At 35.8% G+C, this 27,001-nt stretch overlaps 1 long non-coding RNA gene across 3 annotated transcripts in view; it reads left to right on the forward strand.

Moving 5' to 3' along the window:
- The window catches only part of LOC112670777 (uncharacterized), a 60,975-nt gene that overhangs the window by 14,808 nt on the left and 19,166 nt on the right, over window positions 1–27,001 (forward strand). For 2 of the 3 annotated variants that reach the window (XR_003143205.3, XR_003143206.3), the window contains exons 2-4: window positions 6,244–6,497; window positions 18,029–18,150; window positions 24,110–24,231. This is a non-coding gene — a long non-coding RNA (uncharacterized LOC112670777). The remainder of the gene's footprint in view (window positions 1–6,243; window positions 6,498–18,028; window positions 18,151–24,109; window positions 24,232–27,001) is intronic. The other variant, XR_004804586.2, reaches the window with a different exon arrangement.

Here is a 27,001-nt window from a genome sequence, read left to right on the forward strand (position 1 = left end):
CCTATATTATCATAAAACTGCCAAAACGCTGCATCTGGTTAAATGGGACAAGAGTCTGTTTTATTTGCCTTGTGTACCCTCCCTCCCCTGCAATGTCTGTAATCATGAAGACGGAATAAATTGTAACATTTAGTTTCAAAAAAAAAAAAAGAATTTACTCTTTCTTGAGGCTGATACTGAAGATGATACAACCTATTCCCCATCATGTATCTGCGTGTCTGTGTTCTTCCCTTTAGAGCTTCAGAGAGTAAGCTTATCCATCTTCCAGTTGACCATCCTTCAAATATCTGAAGATAGTTTTCATATCAACATCCACTCTCAACATTCTTAATAACTCCAGTTGTCTTACAGCTACAAAGCACCGTGGATACAGGAAGGAAAGATCTCTTTCCAGTGAGGACCTGAGCAATATTAATTGAATGAACGGCATTTGCCTTCAAGTTGAAAAACATTTCTATAAATGAAGGCAAAAGGAGGGTTATTCCAGGTGGAGTGAGCTGAGAAAGCAAAGTTTATATTTGTAAAAGTGAAGATTAAACATGTCACCAGTTCAGCAGAGGGATTTGCAGAAGAACAGTGAGACAGTGTAGATTAAGAGCACAAACTCAAGTTTGTAGTACAGATCATTAGAAACCGTGAAACAGTTTTAAAGAGAAGAGTGACATGATACAAGATATGCTTTGGGAACAGTATTTGGGTGTAGAATGGAACCTAGAGAGAGGAGAATAATTAAGAGGTTATTATGGAACTCTAAATGGGATGTAACAAATGCCTGAAATAGAAAAATGGTGGGAGGTATGATAAGAATAGGTGAAACTGCAAGATATGGTGCAGAAATAGAATCACCATTCATAGCACTATCATATCTGTCTCTTTTCTTTATGTTCATATTAAGAAATCACTGTATAAGAGCTGTAGCTTATAGACGTCTACAAGCGCAGGGTGGTGAAGCAGGAAGCAGCTGTAGAGTCACACGGGCTGTATTTCTCATTTCAGAACTGTTGCTATGCACAAATTATTTTACTTGGGAGTCTCATTTGCCTAGTCTATAACACAAAGTAATAAAGTGTGGCGGTGCCTGGTACAATGACACTAACTGTTCTCTCCTGTCCTTTTTTTCTTTTTTTTTTTTTTTTTCCTGATTTCATTTCTCAAGAAATTTTGCCAAGTTGCGTTGGTGTGCTAGAAAATATATTGGTGATAAAAGCCACGGAACTTGAACACAGGGTACACAGAGCCCCACTGTGTGAGATACACAAGTGGGGTAGACAGTATAGCTCACAATTACTGCTTCTATAAAAAGGACCCTAGGACCCAACCATTGTCACATGACCTGCAGAGACTCTCTCTAGGAATCTTTTCCACCCCATCGACTTTGAGAATGTGAGCATACGTGATATGTGCCATCCCTAAAAAGTTTGAAGAAGCATTGCCTGGTTCGACTATGCTTTTTCCTTTCTGCCATGAAAAAGACATGGCCCAGAAGTAGATTACCCCTGGAACAGAGGGAATTCATGAATCAGAGCCTCAGTTTTTCCTACAGTTACTGCAACCAACATGTGATGCATGAGAAATAGACCACTAAAACTTAGGGAATTTTGTTGCTGCGGCATAACCTAGCAGATAATAATAACAATCACAAATATAAAAGTGTGTGATAAAGATGAATAAAGAAGAGGGATAATCAACTCTTATCTGGGAGTAGAGGGGTCGTCAGGGATAGACTGGGGGAGGGAATGATGCTGTAGCAGAATGTGGAATCAGAAGTAGAAATGGGCTGAGCAAAGAAAGGGCTCCCATAAAAATTGGATATTTTGTGTTAAACCAAAGTACTAACAAGTGAAAGAACAAGGGCTACTTGTGAAAAGGAAGAGAGTAAAGTATGGTGGGAAGTTAGAGTTTATGTGGTGGTGACACACACTCAAATCTCGTAAGGCTGACCTTGACCATGCCATGGGTACGTAACCTGCCTCAGCCACTCCCAGAATTTCTGATCTACTTTTTTTCCTATAGCATCTATATTCTTCTAATATGTTGGGTAAGTCACTTACATATTATATTTATCATTTATTATCTCTCTCCTACCACCAGAATGTCATCTTCATGAGGGCAGGGACCCTTCCCTGTTTTGTTCACTGATGTTTCTCAAGTACTAGGAACAGCAACTAGGCGTAGTAGGTGCTTAAAAAGTACTGGTTGAGTGAATGACTTCAAGGTCATTTCAAAGTCTCCAAAGTCATCCTAAGAAGTTTAGAATTTATCCCAATATTGGTCGGGATAAAGTAATTTTGCATCTCAGAAGTATTACTGTAAGCAGAAATGTGGATCAAGGATTAGGAGGAAAGCAACAAACTCTCTCTTACTGCTTCTTATGTGAGATCTGAAATAGCCATACTGTGAAATGTAAAAAAAAAAAAAAAAAAAAAAGACAAAAAACAAACAAACACACGCGAAAAAACAACCAAGAGTCTTTAGGGGCTTATTGAATGTTTCAAAGCACGCTGAGAGAAACCGGGATAGAAGTTGAGTGGAGCTTAGGAAGAACTGGGCAATTTTAGGATAGAATAAAAGAGAAAGCCAGGAAAATATGAGATTTTTAAAAGAAAGGCACAGCATAGAGTGGTGATAAGACTGTGGGGGCAAACAGAGCATATGAGTCACTTCCATGTTTAACTGTGGTCAAAATAGACACTGTTGAGAGAAATGATGGCATTAATTCCTCAAGATTGAAAAATGAAATTAGGGATCCCTGGGTGGCGCAGCGGTTTAGCGCCTGTCTTTGGCCCAGGGCGTGATCCTGGAGACCCGGGATCGAATCCCACATCGGGCTTCCGGTGCATGGAGCCTGCTCCTCCCTCTGCCTGTGTCTCTGCCTCTCTCTCTCTCCCTGTGTGACTATCGTAAAAAAAAAAAAAAAAAAAAAGGAAAAATGAAATTAACCTCCTGGACCTCTCATCTCTCTCTTTCTCTCTCTTTCTCTCTCCAAGCTCCCACCCCCTCTCTGTCTCTCACTCTGTTTCTCTCCCTCTCTCTGTCCATCTGTCTCTCTTTCTCCTGCTCCTCACATTCGTGTCCTGAAATGTTAGAACTCCAAAACCAAATACCACTTCAGTATATAAGGTTTGCAGTAGTTGTTTCTCGATTTCTCCAAGAAATTTTTGATACATACCACAATACTGCCGGTCACTTTGTAGATAATGTCTTTGGCACTAAGCTGGTTGTACCTACAAGAAATGGGAATAACATCAATTATTCCTTTATGTTTAATCAACACTTATTATAGACTTTCACAGAATTTTTTTTCTTGTGACTTTTTTTTTAACTAAGTAAAACAAATGTGGATTTTTCTGCATGTTTATGTAGTGAAGAATACAGAAATGGAAACCATGGTTTTCATTTGTTCTACATGTCTGTGAAAGATATGATCCTTTTGCTATGTTATCCATCTACAATCCTTTTGTAATTAATAATGAGATTTTAATGGAGGATTTTTTTTTTTAGATTTTATTTATTTATTCATGAGAGACACACAGAGAGAGGCAAGACATAGGCAGAGGGAGAACCAGGCTCCCTGCGGGGACCCCGATGCGAGACTTGATCCCAGGACTTTGGGATCACGACTTGAGCCAAAGGCAGACCCTCAGCCACTGAGCCACACAAGCAGCCCAGTGGAGAATTCTGAAGTGTTCTTTCCAAGATAAAAAAAAATGTGAAAGACTAACATTATAAACTGTTTATCTTCAGGGGTCCCTGAGTGGCTCAATCAGTTAAACATCAGACGTGATTTGGGTGCAGGTCATGATCTCGGGGTCCTGGGGTTGAGCCCCACATTGGGCTCCACATTGGGCTCTGCACTCAGCAGGGAGTCTTTCTCCCTCTACCCTCCCCCTGTTTGTTCTCTCTCTCTCTCTGTCTTTCAAATACATGAATAAAATCTTTTTTAAAAAATTAAAAACCTAAAAAAAATTAAAAACCTGTGTATCTTCATTCTTACTGTATTATAATTTTTTAGTTCTGGTTAGTGTTTTTTTTTTTTTAACATTAGCAGTTCTAACTATTTAGTACATTGACCTAACACTGTTATAAAGAGAGGATGACCTACTGCTCAAGCAGATCACTAGTATTCAAAATTGACTTCTACAATATTTTAGATTCAGTCTATTGACTGAGAAATTTATTTTATACTGTTAGAAAAACCAGTATAATCAGATAATTTGTATCATATAACTGAAGATGTACTTCTAAATGATCAAAAGGCAGTCAGTGTTCATGAGAAAGAGGAGTTTCAGGTGGCTTCTGAAGTCTCATTTATTGGTGTCACTTCTGAATTTTTTGCAAAGCAATGTTTTTCAAACAGTGCAAATGAAGAAGTTCTGTCAGAAAGTCATCTCTATCTCATTTTGGCCTTCATTCAAAAGCCATTTTCACATGATTTGCAAATAAAGGGAGTTTAGCTTCTATTTACATACATTAAGGACTACTTTCCCTTCCACCAGAACCAGAACCAGGGACAGAGATACGGGAGGCACAACATCTCCCTGCATGTCTGCTTTATCAATGTGGGAGGAGGTGAAGATGGGAAGAGGAAGTACTGGAGTATCTATTCAGCCACATTGATGACTTTCTCTATAAGGATTTTTAGACAACAGAGAAAATCAAGAACGTGGAGACAACATGGGAGTGTGACATCTTTTCAGAAAATTTATTTGGTTCTCTAGGGAAATCTTGCTCTAGATATGCTAGGATATATTTCACCAAGTACACTCCTAATTCCTGGATCCTATGTGGAAAGTAACTTATTTTAATAGTGCATTAAGATTACAATATTTTAAAATACATATTTCAAATGTAAAAACAACTATATTTTATCTGGAACAAAGTTATCATCATTAGCACTGAGCTATGAAGACTAAGAAAAACTACTTAAGTTTTTGCTGTGAAGGTTTTATTAACTATACAACCTCATACTAACCTTTTTGTGCCATAATTAATAGGAAATTTAATCATATAGGCAACTATAATTTTTATATCTTATCTTAATTGTATTCCTTTTCTTTCTCCTTGCGTATAGATATATATCTTTTAAGATACAAACAGTATACAGCTCTTTGGAACATTTGTTATAAATGAGCTAGATAGATGGAAACCTTACTGTAGAGTACAATGCATTTAAATAGTTTTAACTAAAATGATTTCCTTCTAATTAAATAAGAATCAATAACCATAAGGATTTATTCCTCATAAATATTTTTACTTGTCTTTTTTATTTGTCAGATAACACAAAATAAAAATATAAAGATAATTTTCTTGATTCTACACTTAGTTTTTAATTATCCTCAATATCTTCTATGCCGTTATTTATGGAATTAACAAGGGTCCAATTTAATGCATGCCTTAGGAGCATTAATACTAAATTTTAAATATTAATGCTTTCCAAGCACACACAAGCAAATAGATCCTCCTACATAGAACATGTGCTGTTAATTGTTTAATAAAATGCATAAAAATTATTTATAAATAAATATGTAGTAAACAGGGTGGTTATGCCATTAGATGGTAAGTTAGGTAAAATTTTAAAATCTTTCTTCATTATTATCTTGCCATTCAGTTGGTGATGTCAGTAAAAATGAATCTCAAACCTGGGCCAATTGTACCCACAAGCTGTTTAATAGACCACAACTGACTTAACAGTACCTAGGAATATTCACTACTGCCTTTAAGAGCAAATCAATGTGGTAAAATGTAATAAAATATAAAATATTTAAAACTTGCCTTGTGACAACTGTAACTTTTCTTTTAATGAGCGGGCAACTTTTTTGAGGTTGGTGAGAGGCTGATGAAACTGAACGTGTTAAAGAGGAGGGCACTTGGTCCAGCCGCACCTGCACACAGGGCCAGGCACCTTCTCGCAGCCTCCCCTGCACAAAACGTCCAAGAGGGAGACCAAGTGCTGTGGTTGAAATTCTCTGTGCTCAGATGAGCCAGCCCTGCAAACTGCCTTTTTTTTTTTTTTTTTTTAATTTCAGCAGTAATACTCCTAGTGATGCTGGATATGTATAATGAAATAGCACCATACATTTAAAACTAAGATAAACTGCTTCTGTAACATATTTTCTTAAAAAATAATAACCCATAGTATCTTATTGAATATGAAGGAAACCGATTATAGAGTTTCTATATACTTATCTATTGATATTTTGTGTAATTCCTCAGTTCGTCTTTATGGTTTCTTTCTCGTCTTAGCCATTTATCCCACATGTGGAACTGGCCTTCTCTGCTGCAATGACAAACTGCAATGATCTACAATGAGAAAATCCTAGTTACATTTCAGTGAACTGAAGCCAAACGTCTTTGAGTAATGAAACAAGGAGCAGAAGGGTGGATATGGAGAAAAAGTATAGCAACTCATATAACGATGTGACTCTTCAGCTTAAAGTTTACAATCTGGTCAAAGAGATGGACTCCACATGAGGTGCTCGTATCAACCTAAAGAAAAGGTATGTGTATAAAGCAACATTACCAGCTGCACCAGTTAACACAGTATAAGGTGAGCACATAGATTCCGACAGAAGGCTGAGCAGAAGCTAGAGTCACCAGAGGAGTCCACGGTTGTATGTTTTCTATAAAGCATAATGCAGCAATTGACAAGAAACCTGGATTCCTATAAAGTAGAAGGAATGTTTTCTAGGTGGAGTGCTTCTCTGAAGGAGCACAGAGTATGGACTAAGTGAAAATGTTGGTGGAAGGAAATGCCATTTATTTAAAAGAAAAATCTGTGACATACTGTTGTCAATGGAGAACAGCAAAATTTGGAAGAAAGTCTATAAACCAGAGTTTAGTCTAGAGATGAAATAAAAATATATTATATGTAACAGTCTTTTTTTACCATAAACATACATGTGGTGCTGTTTATTAACACTACTATACATATTTTACAAAGAAAAGGAAAAGAATGAAATATTTTATATTCAAAATTATTAAATAACATTCCTATAGTTATTTCAAGATCCCTAAAAGAAAAAGCAACGTAGAGCAAGTTCGGGATCATAAAATATCACTTAGATCAAAGGAAGAAGAGAAGATATTTGAGTTTATGTTGCCAGTATTTGTAAAGGTTTTTTTTTGTAAAGTTTTTTTAAAAAGGAAAAAGAATGAACTTAGTAGCATCATGAGGAATTTAACATTAAATGTACTTTCTAATGATAGATGATTATGTCTAAAAAAAACAAAAGCAAAGGGAGATTCAGGGGATTGTGTGAAACAAACCAGGGAGGTTTTGTGAGGAAAAGATTAGAAAGAGTCAAAGCAGCATTTGTAATAGAACACTTGGCTAAGAAGCTGGAAACGGATTCTCAGGGTTGCCTCTAACAGTAAGTAGCTAACCCAGCTTGTCATCTATTAAAGTTTATGAACCTTTTGCAATCATTTCCAATTCCATTCTTTTGAGTCAATAAACTGAGTGTAATGTAAGAGGATGGATAATGTCCTCTGGATCTGGACTCCAGAAATCAATCAACTCTAAAGAGAGTTCTGAATATTAAAAATATCTTTACTAAATAAGCATTCTTTGCTAAATTGTCCTCTATGGTGTGATCTAAATTGCTATTTTCACTTTCTTTTCAAATCTACAAGGGGATGAAGAGTATACTCAAATAAGACAGAGTGTAAGTTTGGCCTTTCCTTTACTGTTTGTGGATGGAAAATTCTCTTTGACATAACAGGTTTTGTTTTGTTTTAAGTAAAGCTTTTTTGATCTAGCATGGAGACCAGTTTTTATCAAGTAATGATTTCTCACAGTAATATTCAGAGAACATTTCAGGGGTTAACAACCAGTGTCACTGATCTTATTGAGTAAAACCAAGGATAATCATTGATGGCATGCTCATTTGCTGTTGGACAGAAATACTATTAGAGAAAAAAACTTCCCCAAAAATACTTTCTACTCCTAATCACAATGATGTTATAATTCTTTATCTAGTTCCTTCCTTCTTTAAGGGCATCTAACCACAACACTCAGACTGACCTCAAAGGAACTTGATTGAGTTACCTTCGAATTCTCAATTCAATGATAATCCAATAGGTAAAGAAAAGTAGCCATCAGATTTAGTCCAGATGGTCCCATAGTGAAGATTCACTGTAGATGATCTATTTAATAAAATTAAAGCAGAGTATGAAAATTCAAAAGAAACAAGGGCAATATTAAAATCGTGGTAAAGTGCAAATGACCTGAGGATATTCAAAAGCATTATTTGCAGTCCTCAGATTGCCAGAACAAAAGAAACATTTTTAATTTGACTTCACCCTTATAAAATGACCAATAGAAAAGAGATACTTTGTTGGAGGAGATTTTAAGGTATTACCGAAAAAAGGGGGGGAAGGGACTTGCAATAGAATATAAACATGAAGTGCAGTAAGTAAAAATATACTTCAAGAGTTTTCACAAATATTGTCATTTACATTTACAGAATTTACTAAGCAAAAGGGAATTTGAAGTCTTGTATGGTACTTTCTAGTTTTTAAATTATTTCCTGCTTTCATTGATTTACTTTATCAGGACATGTCCAAAAGGAAGAACTCTTAAGGTGATTATTACATTCTTTGGGCACTAGTTGAGAATATTTTTCTTATGCTGTAATTAAAATATCTAACGCTGGTTAATCATAATGAATAACAAGGAAAATAAAAGTCAAATGGCCTAAGACTGCACCTCAGAAAACAGAGTAATGGAAAAGACAAATTGCTATTGTAAAACAAATGTCAAGAAAACTATAAATTCAAACAAAAGATTGAATAAGGTATTCTAATTTCAAAGGTAAAAAATAATAAAACAAGCTCCACTGCACCTATCAAAAATAATATTCCAATAGAATAACATTTATGAATAATACTAATTCCCTAGTTTTCTATGCTTTAATTTACCTGAATGCACATTAAAAAAAGAAAAAGCTTCTATTAGGAAAATTTTTTGTTAGTTGAGGTACAACCTCAAGTACCCAAATTTAGTAAGAAATGTCAGAAATGCTGCAGCTGGTAATTGCAGAGTGAATCTAAATCAAATAATAGCTTTTTAATCATTAGAATGATCATAGTAATTTGAAAGGTGAACGTAGCAAGAATGATGTTAACATAAAATTGTTGATACCAAAAACTGAAATTAATACTGGATCATTTCCATCATTAATCAGGAAATAAATCTCTCTTTCAAGAGAACTTTCCAAGAGCAGCTAATAACTGCTATCAGACTTTCTTGAATCCATAAACCAAATATAGATCGAAGAGTGACTGATATTAGGAGCCTGAAAGTGACAGTTCCCTCATGAATTTCACCAGACCACGTGACCTCTATGGTATTAAGACTTGAAGGAAAATTATCTTATCATGAAATAATTCAGCAGTCAGCTTGATGAGTATGCTGCACTGCAAAAGCATAGATACCTGTGTCAAGCTGGTTTTCTGCCATTATCTGCATGTTTAGAGGGTTACCTGAAAATAGAAAAAGATGGAATCAATAAGTTTTGTGTTAGTATACAATCACAACAAATACAATAAGAATAGGTTCCATAAGTGGGATAGGGCTAAAATGTGGCCTCTGAATCTTTGCTCATGATTGTTACCCAGCATGCCCCAAATCACTTAGATGCTATCCATATTTATCAAATACTTTTCCATGACAGTAACATTTCTTTAGTCTTAGAAACTAAAGTAGAAAACAATTCCAATAGAATACCTTTATTTTTGATGTTCCAAATCACTAAACCAAAGTTACCCCATTGTCCATGATTTTTTCACCAACATACTACTATTCCAAGAAAGGACATTTAAATACTTTTTCACCTAATGCAGTGTCCCTGACAAATATTTCAAAGCAAGAGGCAATGTCAGCTATGAATTCTACCCAAGGACTTTGGAGTTGCTATCAGAGTTAAATGGGGAATAGTTTAGCCAAAAATATCAAAATTTTGAATATCTGTATTTATTGACCAAACAGATCCACCTGTAGGAATGTATTCAACAAATAAATTCATTTTGTGTATTAATGAATTGGTTAATTCAATACACTCACCAATACACCAATACACTCACATTAGCATCCAAAGACACACACACACACACACACACACACACGTATTTACATATGTGCTTGTATAAAAGATATTCATTGTAGCAATATTATAATAAAGTGGAAACAACCTAAGTAGCTATTAATTAGTGTTCTAGATATTTGTACAATAAAATGCTATACAACCAAATAAAATAAATAAGGTAATTTCTCATAATATCTTGCTATACAAAATATACAGCAGAATAAGTTACATGATTCCATTTTCTGGTTTTTAAAATAAATAGAAAACTTCATACATGGAAGTTAGGAAAATTCATATTTTAAAAGCTAACTACAGTTTGGACTTCTCTTTCTAGGCCCCAATATAATGAACTTGAATCAAAGGAGGATCTTCTTTTTATTTTTTCAAAGCAGGATCTTAAATGACATTACAAAGTAGTCATTTTCCCAGTAGACTTTAAAGAGATAGCAGATTGGGACACTGAGCCCGAGAAAAGCAAGGAGATTAAAAAAAAGAGCTTTCTAGAGGAAGTCAGTAGGTCCTAGATGCAGTCTACAGTGACTGTTTGGAAAGCCATAGTTTCTCGTAGGAAGTGACCAATAAGCTTAAAGTACATCTTTACTAACAGGTAGACTGAGATTGCTTGAGGTGATCAACAGTAAAATACAGAGAAAGTTTGGAGTGACTCCAGCAAGGGAATGGGCTTTCCCTACACTACGTACAATAAAGGTGAAGAATGTGAGCGTCTTTAGGTTATATTTATTAAAATATAAGTGCATTTCCCCCCCTGAAATGTGTCTTATAATCAGTGTGGACATTTACTCTGGTAATGTCTCTTTTATTGATATATTTTTGCTAAAATAATTAATATTTGAATAGTGTATTTTTATCATCGGTGACCTCTTAGAACCAAGGAATCAATGGTTCATACTTTTAAAAAGCATATACAATGTGAAGAAGCAAACATTGCTGAGGAACAGAGTAGAATGGTGGGGGAACATCGGATGAATGGGGTACTTTTAATTTTATTTTAATACACAACTGAGTACTTAATTAGAAGGGTTTTTTGTCTTTTTTTTTTTTCACCAATTTGCCTAAACTATATTGTTTTTTCCAACCGACCATTTTGGGGGAATGCATACATAACACATAGCTCCATTCCCTGTGAGTATGTAAATAAGCTCCGTGAGGTCAGGCATACTGGCCTGTTTTGCTCAGTGATGTATCTCAATCACCTAGAAATGATTTGCCCATATAATAAGTGTTCATGAATATAGAGATGAGTGAATGAATGAATAAATGAACAAACTCAATTGCTTTTTCAAATGAGCTTTGATATGCACCCTATACTTGTGTGGACATATAATCCTCATACTTTTCTCATGCTCCCAAAGGAGAAAAACTAAACAAAACAAAACCAAGAATCTGCCTACTGATGCATGAAATTAAGATTTAGCCAGCAGAAATAATTTGAGCTCCAGAATTTTCCTTCATATATCATGGGCGCTCTCTCTCTCTCTCTCTTATTCTATATATTACTGTGTGTAACTAATTTGTGCCTCTCCAGGCATCACTGACACTAGCAGTACTCACTTTCCACTAGCCTTCTACAGTTTCCCAACTTCAGACTTTTTTTCTGCCATATAACTACCTACAACAGCAATAACATAGGATTTGATGTAATTATCATATGGCCCAGCAATTCCACTCCTAGGAACATACCTAGGAGAAGTGAAAACATATGTTCATTAAAAAAGTTTGTCCATGAATGTTCATAGCAGCATTATTCATAATGGCCAAAAACTAGGAAGAGCCACAATGTACATTAACTTGAATAGATAAATACAATGTGCTATATCTATATAATGGAATCTTATTTGACAATAAAGAGGAATGAAGTTCTGACATATCCTTCAACATCAGTGAACCTTGCAAATAGTATGTATGCAGGAGGAAAGAAAGCAGTCTCAAAAGACTGTATGGTATGACACTAGTTATAGGAAATGTCCATAATAGACAAATCTATGAAGACAGAAAGTAGATCACTGGTGGCCTCTGGCTGGGAGAAGAGATCAGGGGAAGGGAGTAACTTCTAATGGGTATGAGTTTTGGGAGGAAGGATGGTGAAAATGTTTTAAAATTGATGGTAATGAAGATTGCACAACTTTGTGAATACTTCAAAAAAGCATTTAATTGTAAATTTTAAATAGGTGAACTTTATGGTATATGACCTATATCTCAATCCTGCTATTATTAAAACCAATAATAATTTAAATTTTAAAATGTATTTACAAACCATTTGAATACCCTAAAGAACAAATTTCACTTTAATATTCTCCTCAAAAAGTTAGAAATGTAAAAAAAAAAAAGTTAGAGATATTTAAAAGCTATAAATATTTTTCTAACTAATTTGACCCAACTTATCAAACTTTTATTTAAGTTGATTATTTTTTCTTATTAGCTCTTCAGATATTGCCTGATGCTAATATATTTGCTTCTCTTTTCTGAAAATAGGAAGGAGTAATGACACCTTTGAATGTACATCTATATGGCATCTAGCTTCTAGATATTCCCAAAGGTGCCCCACATAGGAATACTCAATGCATGGGATGACAGTGAGAGCTCTTCATTAAGGTTTGAAGCTTATTTCTGCTAGAGAAAGAAATGGGAAATCAGTTGAGTAAAACAGGGTGTGAAAGCCAAGGTATTTCCTATTTCATTGTTTTTATGGTTGGCCTCCTACTTCCTGCAGTGCCCACCTAGACCTTACAAATAAATTTATTTTTAAACTTCTCTGCTTTTGCCATATATGAAAAGATTTCTTAACCTATCTGCTCCCAATTCTCACATTATTCCAAATACCTTGGAGAATAACCACTTGTCTCATAAACAGCCATTTCTTAACCACATTAATTTGACATATTCATAGCCAAAATACTATTCCCATCCCCTCATACTGACAAAAATGTCTTTAACTCATCAGGATTAACAAAATAGAGAGGGTGTGGGAAAAGGAGTATATAGTTTAGTTACATTATTTTTTTTCTTTTGACAGAAAAATATGACAAGTAGGAATGTCCATTGAACAATTACGTATTTCATTTTGCAATCTTATCACAACATAAAGTTATGTGGGAATTTTGTAGCTTCCCATCAATTATAAAATACCAGAACACTAGTCAGTTGACTACTGGAGCAATTATTGGCCTAATAAATCCAACAAATTTGTTCTTACATACCAAGAAGACATATCTCCAAAATATATATATATGTGTGTGTGTATAATTCATCCAAAAAAAAAAAGATATATTTGAGGCCATCCCATAGCTTAACTTTGAGTCTAAAGACATGAGGATAAATCAGTTTACAATTCCTAGTTCATCTTTTAAAAAAATAGTATATTTGCAGTAAATTCCCCACCAAACATTTCAGATTTCCCAATTCCCACATAAAAAGATAATGCAGCCATCATAATGTGCCAGATAATATACTGAACATTTAAAGGCTAATAATAAGTATAACTTTTTTAAATAATGTTACTGCAAAGAAATTAATTTCTAAGTTAGTCAATTAAATAAATGAAATATCTGTTTGAGATTCACTTATAAAAATTGATCCCAAGATCTAATTCCTAAGCTTAAGAGTTATTATTCCAGATTTCACAACAAGGTGAAGGCAACTCATCGCATTGCAATTCACATACTGTCTTAATCACTTAGTGGGTTCAGCCCTTCATATTGAACACTCCCATAATGCTTTGGCATTTATTTGATCAAAGTTTTAACTGAGATAAACATTTACAAACAGAGCTCTTGTGCGTTTCTCTGCTCACTTGCAACATGACCTTGCAAATCTGCCATCAGTGGGGGGATATTTCTTTACTCTTGAGGCTGAGGGGACACTGTAACTGTTTTGACCAATAGAATGAGGCAAAAGTGACCTTCTGAGAACTCCAAAGGCAAGTCCAAACAGCAGTGGCAGCTTCGGGTCCCCACCTCTTGTCCACGCAGTCTTAGGACTCTCCCTCTCAGAACTCAGCCGCCATGCTGTCAGACGACGAGGTCCCCTGGAGAGGCCATGGTTGGCATTTCTATCAGCAGCCCCCTCTGAGCTCCCTCCTGACAGCCAGCAGCGAGCAGGTGAGGGAGCCATCTGAATATCCAGCCCAGTAGGCCTTTCAGAGATGCCAGCCCTCGCTTCCAGCTGCCTGAAGCCCAGGTATCCCCCCAGGAGAGTCCAATTGAGAACCACCCAGGTGAGCTCATCAACCCGCAGAACCATGAGAGAGAATAACAAACTGCCGTTATTAAGACTTTCCATTTCTGGGGTGATTACTCAGCAATATATGAGAACAACAAAGTGACTGCCACCTTCCTTACAATAAAGCACACCCCTGTCCCCCTCCATCTGTTAGGTAAGGACACAGATCTAGAGATGGCGGAGAAGAGAATATTTCATGACTAGATGACATTTATTGAAGAATGTGTTAAACATTTCTGTATGTTGGCAAATTGAACACCAATAAAAAATAAATTTATTATTTAAAAAAATCTTGACTACTATATATATATAAAAAAAAAAAGAATGTGTTAAACATTCAACTCAACCTGCATTCAATGTACTTCACTTTCCTCAAATTCATCCATTCTCTTTGGACAGCTGAAGGTTGACTTAGGATATAAATTCTTTTTTATTGTTTCAAATAACCCTCCAGATCGTCTCTGAGTCTCAGGATAAACTGCCACCAGAGAAGGCATGTGATTTTCTCATCTGCCTCATTGCTGTGTGTTATTCCTTAGAATGGAAAAGAGGAGGAGAAACCTTGATGCCTTGGTCCCCCCAGTCTAGAGACGATGCCATGTGAATGAGGTCTGACCACCTGGTGGCAGCAGGTCCCTTTGGTAGCCGTGGATTTCTGGCCCAATTCCTCTGCCTCGCTGGATGGTGGTCCCAGCTGCAGCCCCTCTGGGCCTTTCCCTTGCCTGCCACGGTGGCCCTTCCTTGCTTTTGACAGCTACCAATAGCCGCCCTTGTAGCCAACTCTAATCATGTGCCCTGAGAACAACAGCTGTTTTAAAAAAAAACAAAAAACAAAAAACAAAAAACAGAAAACTGTGGTCACATTAGAATCACCTGGGAATCTTTTCAAACTCCCAATTCTAAGGGTGTACCCGTGACCAATTAAATGTGAATCTCCAGAGGTAGAACTCAGATGTTAGTATTTTTAAAAGTTCCCAGGTGATTTTAATGTGTAGCCGGGCCTGAGAACCACTGCCCTAGACCAATCTTAGTTCTATGAATAGTATAACTACTCAGCATTACCCTTTTCAGTAGCGTCACTAAATGGCATCTGCTCACAGATTCCTTGCTGTGTCACGAAGGAGCAACTGTGCGGCTGGCACGCTTTTTTCCTAGGATCCTAGTCACCTCTCCATAGAGGTAAATTCAATGCATGTCCAGCGCTGTGATGAGCTCTGGGAATGCAAAAGCTGGTTACATTTGACCCCTGATGCCTGGAGATTAAAGTCCACTGCAGGAAGGTGGGAAAGCCAAGAATGGGATAATTCTGAAAATAAGTCATTTTAATGTAATGTGCCTCATACGTTAAAAGAGCAGATCTACAGAAACACCAAGAAGGGGCATTTTGAAAGAGTTTTTGGAGGCTCAGTCAAGCAGAGGGAAATGCATAAACAGAGGACCAAATGAAAGGAGGCAGAGCACAGGTCAGGGAAGGTGTGATGGTTTGATCAGGCTCATGGACTTGGGGGTGGCAGGGAGGAAGTCTGGGGATGGTAGAGAAAGTTAACATGATTCTACTTGCATTTTTCCTTCACTGTTATTTTTACTAAGAATGTGGGCAGCCCCAGTGGCCCAGCGGTTTAGCGCCACCTTCAGCCCAGGGCGTGATCCTGGAGACCTGGGATTGAGTCCCATGTCGGGCTCCCTGCATGGAGCCTGCTTCTCCCTCTGCCTGTGACTCTGCCTCTCTCTCTCTCTCTCTCTCTCTCTCTGTATGTCTGTAATGAATAAATATAAAATCTTTAAAAAAAAGAATGTAATATGTATTGATAGTACAAAAATAAGAAAATAGACATAAGCAGAAACCCAAATAGCCAATAAATATCTGAAAAGAAGCTCAGTTTGAAGAAAATGCAGAACTAAACCTCAGTGAAACACCATTTCACATTCATCAGATAAGGAAACAATCTGATAAGAAGAGCTAGAAAGGGCATGGAGCAATGGGAACTATCCCATGCCATCAGTGAGAATGTAATTAGGTATAAAACTTTGGAGAGAAATTTGACAAAAATGGGTGAAGTCTAAGGTACACATACCCTACAACCCAGAAATTCCATTCCTAGACCTGTACTCTAAAGAAACTCTTATTAAGTGAACACAAGGAGACAGGTACAAGAATGTTTCAATACTATTATTTATAAAAGTAAAAAATTAGAAGCAACTTAAAAGCCCATCGAGGGGAGAACTGATTAAATGTGAGATAGTTAAATATTATGCAAAAGTGAATAGTATTTTGCTATATCCTAAGTGCACTCTTACTTTAAGTACCAGCAGGAAATAATCTAACAAGCAAAGTGTTGAGGTGGAAAAAAGCAAATTGCAGAGAATTAGATACCATATGATATCAGTTATCAATGAAGCTAAATATTGTATTTTCATTTGGGGACCCGTACAATCTAGCTATGATATAAATAACTGTGCAAATCAGCATCATATTCAGTATATTGGTAACAAGGAGATCTAGGGGGTGAGTGAGGGGGCGTGATCAGAGAAGAATACACACAGAATTTATAACTGTATTTGCAATGTTTTATTTCTTAGCTTAATGGAGGGTACACATGCAATTTTATGTTACGTATTTCACCATTCTGTATATATGAACTCTTGCACACTTCATTTATTTTTGAATGCAGAAAGGGAGTTGGTTAAGTGGAATATGGTACATAAAAAAAGACTCCATGATTAATGTGTGAGGTTTAGGCAATTGGGGACAGAAGCTAAGAAGCAGCAGCCAGCAAGGCAAATGTCACACTGAGAGACACTCAACAGTGACAGGGGAGCAGAAGAAAATCAGAACAGGATCAGGATAGACATTGTCCTAATTGAAGGTTTTGGTCTTTCTTAGTGAAGAGGAATAATAAGCAAGATGAAGACCATGATGTATTATTACATGTAATTTATACATACGGTGTGTATGTGTGTGGTGCTTAAGCCTGTAGTGTGTTCTTACAAAATAATATTTTTAAACAAGCTCCCTGAAGGGGCACCTGGATGGTTCAGTCAGTTAAGTGTCTGCCTTTGGCTCAGGTCATAATCTTGGAGTCCCGGAATCAAACCCCAGGTCAGGCTCCCTGCTCAGTGGGAAGTCTGCTTCTCCCTCTGCTCCTCCCCCTGCTCCTATTCTCTCTATCAAAAATGAATAATCTTAAAACTAACTAAACAAATAGATAAACAAGCATCCTGAATCCCCATGCCCAGAAATCATTACTCTTAACATTTCTGATTTTGTGTTCCTCGTTCTAGACATTTTCCTGCATGAATATATATTAAAATATGCAATTTGCCCAAAAAGGGATTGTTGTGTAGATAGCCTTTGGTAACATGGTTCTTAACTTGAAACATCACACGTTCTTCTGTGCCTATAAATATAACAGATTTAAATTTTATAAATATATCATAAAAGGCAGTAGAAAGGATGGATTTAAGGAATTAAAATAGGAAACTATTTAGGAAGCTATTAAAATAGGATAGACAATAACCTATAGAGGCTCAAAATATATGCAAGATTTGTATGGAGAAAATTATAAAACTTTATTGGAACAGGATAAAGCAGGCTTAATGAAAGCTCTATCATGTTAATGAATAGGAGGAATTGATAACCTAATGGTACCTGTCACCACTGCAATTGACCTGTATAACCTATGCAATTTCATTTTCAATTCCAGGGTATTTTGTAGAACTTGACATGGCAATTCTAAAATGAACATCAAAGAACGCAAGAATAACCAAGGCATTTTTTAAGAAGAAGAGGAAGATACCAGATATTAGGGCTTATTACTAAGACATGGTAAGTAAAAGATACCAGGATATACAACTTAATGAAACAGAAGAAAAAGCCCAAAAATAGATTCAGACACATAAGGAGATTTAATATATGGGAGAGGGCCATTGCAGATCACTAGGGAAATATGTATTACTTTTAAAAACACTGTTGGGTTATCCATATGGTTATCTATATGATGAAACTATCCCTACTTCACCTTATAAAGAAAAGGTAATTCTTTTTTTTTTTTAAGACTTTATTGATTTAACACACAGAGAGAACTAGAGCAAGAGTAGGGGGTGGGGCAAAGGGAGAAGGACAAACAGGGAGCCCAACATGAGGCTCGATCGCAGGACCCCAAGATCATGACCTGAGCTGAAGGCAGCCACTTAGACAACTGAGCCACCTAGGCACCCCAAGAAAAGGTAATTCCTGAAAAAAATGTGATAGCCAAATTTTTACAATTTCTAAAATAAAAAATAGGACAATGTCTTTGTAAAATTAACGTGGTCAAGGATATCCTAACAAAAACATAAAACATGCCTCCCTAATAAGAATTATTGTTGAACTTCACCACATTAAAATAAAAAATAACTGGTCACCAAAAGACATCACAAAGAAAGTAAAAAGACAACTACATAATAAGAAAAAGGACCAGCAACCCAATGGATAAGTAGCAACTGAAAAAATGATATTTCATAAAAAGGAGCAGTAAAAGCCCATCATATGAAAAGGTAGTCAACATCATTAAAATATATGTAATATGCAAATTTTTAAAATTACATAGCATTTAGAGCACTGGACTTACAAAATTAATATGTTGAGTAATATGAGGTTTGGGAAAGATATAGTGGTAAGTTGATACAACTATTTTGGAAAATAATAGGCACTATCATTTAAATGAAGCCATTTCACTCCTAAGCCATATAATCTGAAGAAATTTTTGGGTGTGAGCCTTAAATAAAATGTATAAGAAGATTCATAGCAATGGTTTTTGTAATAGCAGAAATCTAGAAACAATTCTAATGTTCTTAGGAATATGATAAACGCATTGTCACATATTCCATAATAAAATATTATATAGCAGTGAAAAAGAAGGAACCAGATCTCCACACACATGAATAAGTCATAAAAGGATAATTTTGAGTGAAAAACCAAGTAGTAGAAGACTAGATACATAGAGCAAAGTGCTTTAAAGTTCAAAACAAGCAAAAGTAAACAACACATCATTTATGACTGCATATGTGATTTTTTAAACTATTAAAAATTGGAAATGATCAGCACAAAATTCAGGGTAATAGATACTCTCTATGAAGGTAGAGAGGTATATGGATGGGGTTAGGGATAAAAACACAGATAACTTCAAAAATGTTGGTAGTGATATAATTCTTACGTTGTGCATAGGTTTGTGGTTGTTGATTTATTATTAGATTTTGTAACTTACATGGATGCTATATATTCATATATATTAAACATTACATAAATTTAAGGTAATAAGTTATTAGGGCCTTATCTAAGGAAACTGTAACAGGGAAGCAGGAATGGAGATAAGATACAGATCTGAGAAAATATCTAGGGGATATTTCTTGAGTGGGATATTTATCATACATAAGTAGTGAGGAAGAAGGAGAAATACAAAATTGCTAATGTTGGATTTGGATAGCCAGTGTTAGTGTTCATTAAAATTATATAACTTGAAGAATTTTGGTTTTTGTTTTGTTTTTCTGTTTTTTTTTTTTTGTTTTTTTTTTTTTTTTGGTTAGTTGACTGAGATTTAGCTTAATATGGAAGGTCGGAAAGGCGCGTACACATTCACTTTTATACATTTTCTATCTGAAGTGCATGTGGAATATCTATTTGAAGTGCACGTCACACCGATGCAGGACTCTGAAACAAACTGGGTCAGTGAGGGATGTATGTATACAGGCATCATCACTTCATGGAGGTATGTAAATCACGAGAAGCTTCTAATGGAAGCGTATCGAGTTAGGGAAACACGCAGAAGACAAGCATTTATGAACAACAAAGTAGAGAAGAATTAGATCAGGAGACAGGGTCACAGAGAGAATAACCATGGATTAGAAGGTAGAAAACGCATAATGTATCATGAAGCAAGGAACTCTAGCTGCCTTGTCAACAAATGTTTGCCCTTCCCAGAGTGGAGGCCCACTTGTAAACTATCACATCCACTCTTAACCAAAGTTTTGCAATGTAGGCCTCTTCTTATCCTTTTGAAAGTGTCTAAATTCAGGTAACATAGCCACTTGTCTAGCAAAGTGCCTTTAACTTCTAAAAGGACACAGAAGATCATTGAGAGGTTTTCGATTCAGTCTTGAGCAGGCATATATTCAGTCCTCCTTGTGCTCATCATACTCTCCCACCTAAACCAGTGTTCACCTCGGCTCGACTTGTTTAGGAAATCTAACTCCTGCTCCAGGGCTCTCCTCTGTAAAGCTCATCAATTTGACACCTGGATCCAGCACGTGATTTGACGTACATCTGTTTTTCTTCTCTCAAGTTCACCACTTGAGCTTCTGGCTCAATTCTCTGACATCATTTTTCTCAAATAGACTCTTCCACCTTCTTCTCCCCCATATCCTACCAGATCCAATATGTAGAAGAGTGGGCAATGAACCCCAATGCTTTAAAATTCAAAATGCCTTTTCCAACCATTTTTAGTCAGTGATTTATCCAGGCAATTAGAAAATGAGACAACATCTACAGGAAAGAGAGAAGCTTTCTGTAAAGGTTCAGCTCCTAAAGGGGTAGGCAGAAAACAAGTCCTGTGTGTGCAACTTTGGAGTCACAAATAATTAGTACTGAGAGTCAGGAAGATCTGAAGAGAAAGCAGCATGCAGAAAGATGATGTGAGAGGCATCAAAGGTAAATCTTGCTTCATTTACAAGGTTTAGTCACATCTTACACTGCAAATAACATATCTATCACCAATTATAAAGTCTGATGTATTTTACTTAAATCCCTTAGGGCAAAAGCTTAATTGTCATATTTCTAGATATATTTTAAACTGAACTCCTTGAAGGTAGAAAAAAAAAACCCAGAGTCTTATGCAACATTATATCCCCAACTTTTAGTATAATTTCTGGCATATAAGAAACACAGAATGAATAAATAAACATTAGGATATAAGAATAAAAGCAAACACTTAAAGGGTGCTTACCGTGTGCCAGGCATTATTCTAAATGCTTAACATATATTATTAACTCATGGTAACTATTTACTTTTAAATTAAGAAGTGAGTAACTTTCCTACGAACTAATGAAAATTAGGGTTGATTTTAACTTGACCTATCACCATAACCTAAATGTTTTCTGGAGACTCAAAGAAATAATGGTGACATTTGGATATGGTGGAAAAAATTAAAATTAACTTAATTTAAATTAAAATATAGCAATTCAGAAATTGCTATATTGCAGTATATTACCATAACCCTTCAGGTTTTCAACCCAAAATGCCCCATTCTTTTTCTTGGACCTGATCACCATTTTATAAAGTGAGCCCTTGACAGCCATATTTGTACATTTGTACCCTGGGCCTTCCTGGCTATCGATAATTGGATCAGAAGTGTCACCTCATCCAAGTTGGACAAGTCAGATACTTCTGGTAATTTGAAGCCAGAATTGAGAACCAGGGAACAGTCCTGTGTATGAATGCAATTGGAACTCAAATACTCAGGAGATACGGCTTGGCAAAATTCTTCCCTGTGAATAAAGAAATAGAAGAAGCCAACAGAGAAAAAGAAAGAGGAGAAGGTGTTGTGGGGGTCGGGAGGATGGAGAAGAGGCGAGGCTAGAAAAAGGAGAAGGAAAGAGTCATAAAAAGGGGAAAAGCAAAGCCAAGAGAACCAAGTTCTTAACAATATTCCAGTTCCAAGTTTTAGCCCCTTCCTATCCTTGGAGTCTTTGAGAAAATCATACCTCTACTTAATAAATTGCTTTGTTTTGCTTAAACTGAATCAAGCTGTTTTCTGCTAACTTTCAACCACAGAATCCTAACCAGTATACATACTATGGTACTAAAATGTAATGGTATTTCCCAAAGATAATCAACCAGAAAACATTTTCAAAATTATAATGTGTCAATGAAACACCAAATGGAACACATGAATACAGGTACCAAACAGAATTTTAAAAGTCACCATCCATCTGAGGAAACAGTTTGAGAAAGGTTGACAAAGGCATAAAATGATCAGTAGAGTATGATTATTTAAATATTTCTTATATTTCTAAATAATTCTAAATAAAAAAATGAAGGTTTTGGACATTGGAAAGGCTTGTAGAAACAGGCAAAACAATTGAAAGTGGTAGCTTAATCACATAGGAAAGAATTGGTAATGAAGTAGATCATGATCTTTAGCATCATGGATTCCAGAAAACATGGGAAACAATATTAGTGACTCAATATTGGCCACATTTAAGATCACATTCATCAATGTTTCTGGTTACTAAAGTAACATTTGTTATTAAACATATAATAGAAGGAAGTGTGAAATAAATAGGTCTCATTCATTGGAGAACATTTACTTCTCTAAAATGACTGGAGTAAATGAATAAATAGTAATCCAACAAAGAAGCAGTGGCTAAGTATCTAGGACTTTCTAAGCAAAGAAAGTGTGGGGAGAATGTATGGAGCTATACAGAAGGACTATAACAGACGTTTACTGTTTAAAAATAGATTCTAAACTTAGTCATATAACCATGTTAAGTTGCAATGAAAGCACTGATGTTTGAGAATCTCTGGGCAAACACTACTGCCTAATGCAGCTGATAAGATTATCTGGCTGAAGTTTTAGGTAATACAAAAACAAAACAAAAGTCATTTCCCTATGTTTGTACTATCATCACATATCTGCTAACATTTTAGATATTTAACATTTTATGGAATACAGAACCATTACTATCATACTGTATAATTAGGTACTTTTAAAATATTAAGTAAAAATCAGAAGTCATATCTAAATTTGTAAAGAATTTTTGAAGTTGTCTCATCCCTCCTATTTCACCTTACATAAAATTCTTTAACTATCATATAAAGTCCATTTTTTAAAAACATGTCTTAAGTTCAAAATTTCAAAGAGCATTTCTTTTGTTTAAAAACTTACAAAATCTATAGAACTTTTCCCATCAAAAATTGGCAAGAGCATAGCATGCAAAATATGTATCAGTGTTCACAACTGTGAAGTGGTATTTACTTGTGTCCTCTTTTGCATTTTTGTGTTATTTTCTAAAGAACTCATCATAGATCCATGATGAAAAGGGGATTTTAAAAGACTAAAGTCGAAAATGATATTGAAAGTATGAGTGTTGGTGTTAAGTATGATTTAATAAATCATGTAATTCATTTACAGAGAAATATGAAATTATAAATTACCTGAACAGTTAACCCTATTAAAAAGAAATAAGCTAGAAGAAATAAAAATGTTGGCAGATATAAATAAATTATTTTAAATGTCTATTGTATGAATTGTGATGAAAATGAATATATTCCGTCCTGATTCTTTGGTTTAGAGATGATCACAGATTGTGATATGAGATCATCCTAACTCAAATGTTCCTTGGACACACATACACAAAAGAATTCTCTGAGAAAACATTCTAAATTTTGGTAGACAAGTAGAAGAATTCAAGAATCCCCCAAATTTATGCCCATGTAAGAAAGAATGAAAATGCAAGAATCAGGGACATTTTGGTAGTGTTGCAAAGGTCAGAGCAGGCCAAGTCATTGGCAAGGCGTTTTTTAATTCTGCTGCCCGAGGAGAGGAGAGAGTGACTGAGAGAGAAAAATGGAGTTTCATTGATCCATGTGCTTTTCCCTCTTTTTTGCCCTGGGACACGGCCCATTGTCATGACTGAACCTGACTTTCATTATCTCAAGGGGGAATAGAGAGCTAAGTTGTCAAATTTTTGCCTTTTCAAGTTTCATCAACATCATCTAAGGAAATTTTTGTTTTTGTTTTTTATTTCAGTAGCACCCATCATTAATTCCACCTTCTGAGCACCACGAGCACACTCCATATAGATCTGATCAGGGAAGGAGGAGGAATAAAGGACCCCCTGAGATGGAGTCCTGGAATTGGAGAGGTCTGAGGTAACAAAACCCCATCCAACATTATGAATCTAGAAAAAGAAGAGATTTGTTCTCGGCTCACTTTCAGTGGCCCTAGAGGAAAGGAAATCTCTTTCAGAGTTTTCTCAGATTCTGAAGCATGGAGAGGCAAATAGAGCGAGCCAGAGAGCAATGTATAGGCAGAGATTTCATCCTTCTTCTGCTATGTATCCCTGACCCCAAGCACTGAAAGTGCACAGTGTGCTACTAAGAAGTGTTTGTTAAATCAGATTATGGAAAAAATAAGATACACCAAGTGGTTGGAGTAAAATCAAAATGAGCATCAAAGCATAGAGATATATTAGGATGTAATACTTAAGTAAAAGTACTGAAAACGCATAATCAGAATGCTAGTAAAAGGTTAAAGGAACCAGAGTAGACCCTTCTTGAGAGGAAAAAACATGTCTCCCTGTATTGCCAGGTGCCATGCTTGCCACATTTTCAGTATTTAATAAGTGTTTGTTGAATGCAAAAATGAATGAACAAATAAGTGAATGAATCAACAAATTAATGAATAAAATTCAGAAGAAAACACTCCTTCTCCTTGCAGCAACCCCTCCAAGGAAAGTGACTGCTCTTTCCCCACCCAGACGAACACAGGAGGTTTACTTTCTGGAGACATTAAAGACACAGAACACCAGGAACAGCTGATGGGGTGGCTGATTTACCCTACCAAAAATAAAAGATGAAATAACAGAACACTGGGAGTAAAATGAAGATTTAAGAACTTACCGGTAGAGAGAAAATACAGGTGGAATATGAAAGACAGAAATAGAAACATGTCAGACTTCTCAGTAGCAACCCTGGAAGTTAGAGCACAATGGGGCCTTTCTAAAAAAAAAAAAAAAAAAAAAAATTCGGGGCGGATATTATTTCTGATAAACATTGTATTAAAAAACAAACTATTCTCAAATATAAGAGTAAATTAAGCAATATGGAAGATCACAAAAATTGCATATCCTATACACTTTCCTCTTGCTGAAGAGAGTCAGCCAAAAAAAGAAACATGGAATCCAAGGCAAGGGGGAGACAAAAGGAGCTTTGGGTGAAAACATGCAGCAGGATTAGAGAGAATATTTCAGTGGGAGCAAGAGACCAGAAGGTCTCCCAAAGGACGCCATCGAGAGAAGGAAGAAAAAAATTATCTGGTGTGTTTGATCATATTGACAAGAGTCTTATAGTTCCAGATGACTTGAGAATAAGTTAACGATGAACGATGTGAAATTAAACAAAAACAAAATGGGAAATTGGAACTTGTAAGAAACGTGATCAACTCTAAGCAACATGTGTATAGCCATATGAGTGAAAACCTCAATTACTGATTCTAGCCAAAAATAGTGTTATAACTATATTTGAAAGGTGGGGTGGGGAGGAAGTAGCTGTTGGTGGGGAGTGTATAAGATAGCTAACTTCATAATAACAAGTCAATAATATCTGAATTGTAAATACTTGAAATAGCTGTCTCAGTGATTTGGAAATATGGAAGATAGTAGAAGGTGACACAGCTAAAAGACATGAATGTGGATGCCGTGATCAAGTGGAGTTGATGACACGTAGGAGTGAGCTGAGGACTGCTGTTGGTGGCGATAAACCTTATAATTCAACTTGACTTCTTAAACTATGCATGAATTGATGTGGTAAAATAAAAGTCAACTTAAAAACTATCAAATTGTTCAAAAAAAGATTTGAACAGCAGAAAGACACAGCGAGTTGCTACGTGGGGTAACAAATCTCCAATGAAGGAAGAAAAAAAATGGCCTGAAAGAGGAGTGTATCCTCATTAATAGTCTAATAAGATTTAAACCTATAAGACTTGAATCTCATCTATAAAATGAACAAAGATAACAAAAGCTGAGTGTGGGCAAGGGTGCAGGAATACAGGATCCCACGGACACAGCCTAAAGCAGTGCTGGCACATTCTCCAGGCAAATCCACATGGAGGGATCTGTCGGTGGGAAACCACCGCAGTTGTGTAGACGAAGATTTACTTACTGAGATGTTTGTGGGTGAGTTGTCCTTATTAGCGACAAATTGAAACAAATGGGAAAAAATGCAGAAACATGATTAAATTAGCTGTAACCTATTTCCAAGATGAAATTTACATAATCATTGGACTAACCTTTTTTTTCCCCAAAAACGTTTTAAAGTCAAAAAAGTGCTTATAATATAATGTCAAATATAATCTCAGAATAAGAGTTAAACATACAGTCCCATTCCAGTAACATCTAACACACACATACTCATATACAGAAAAAAAAACCTAGAAGAATTATGGCAAAATATTAACAAGTACCATCTTTAGATTGTGGGATTATGGGTTATTTGGTGGTTTCTTCTTTAAACTTTTCATCATTTTCTAGGCTTTCCATAGTTGGTGTATATAACCTCTAAGACAGGCCTAACTATGCATTGTGTTCTTGTTTTTATGGAAAATGTTTATGCTTTCTTTTTAACAAGGATGGCTTCTATACTGACATCTACAGACAGGGAAAGACGAAAGCCATCTGAAGAAAGAGAAACTAAAGGATCACAGTAGAAGAGCCCATGACTGACTGCCCAGTTCAACAAAAGACATGGGCACTGCTTTCCTAACACAGATTAAAAATCTGTCACAGAGAAAAGATGTAACAGTAATGGGGGCACTTCCACTATAAAGACATCTGCTAGAAACCTCATTACACTAAAAAGCTGAGCATCAGACAAAATCTTGACTTGTCTTGCTGACAATTTCATCTCTCAGAAGGTAGTAGAA

This window comes from Canis lupus, chromosome 14 (genome assembly GCF_003254725.2).
Source record: "Canis lupus dingo isolate Sandy chromosome 14, ASM325472v2, whole genome shotgun sequence".
NCBI classification, from domain to species: domain Eukaryota; kingdom Metazoa; phylum Chordata; class Mammalia; order Carnivora; family Canidae; genus Canis; species Canis lupus.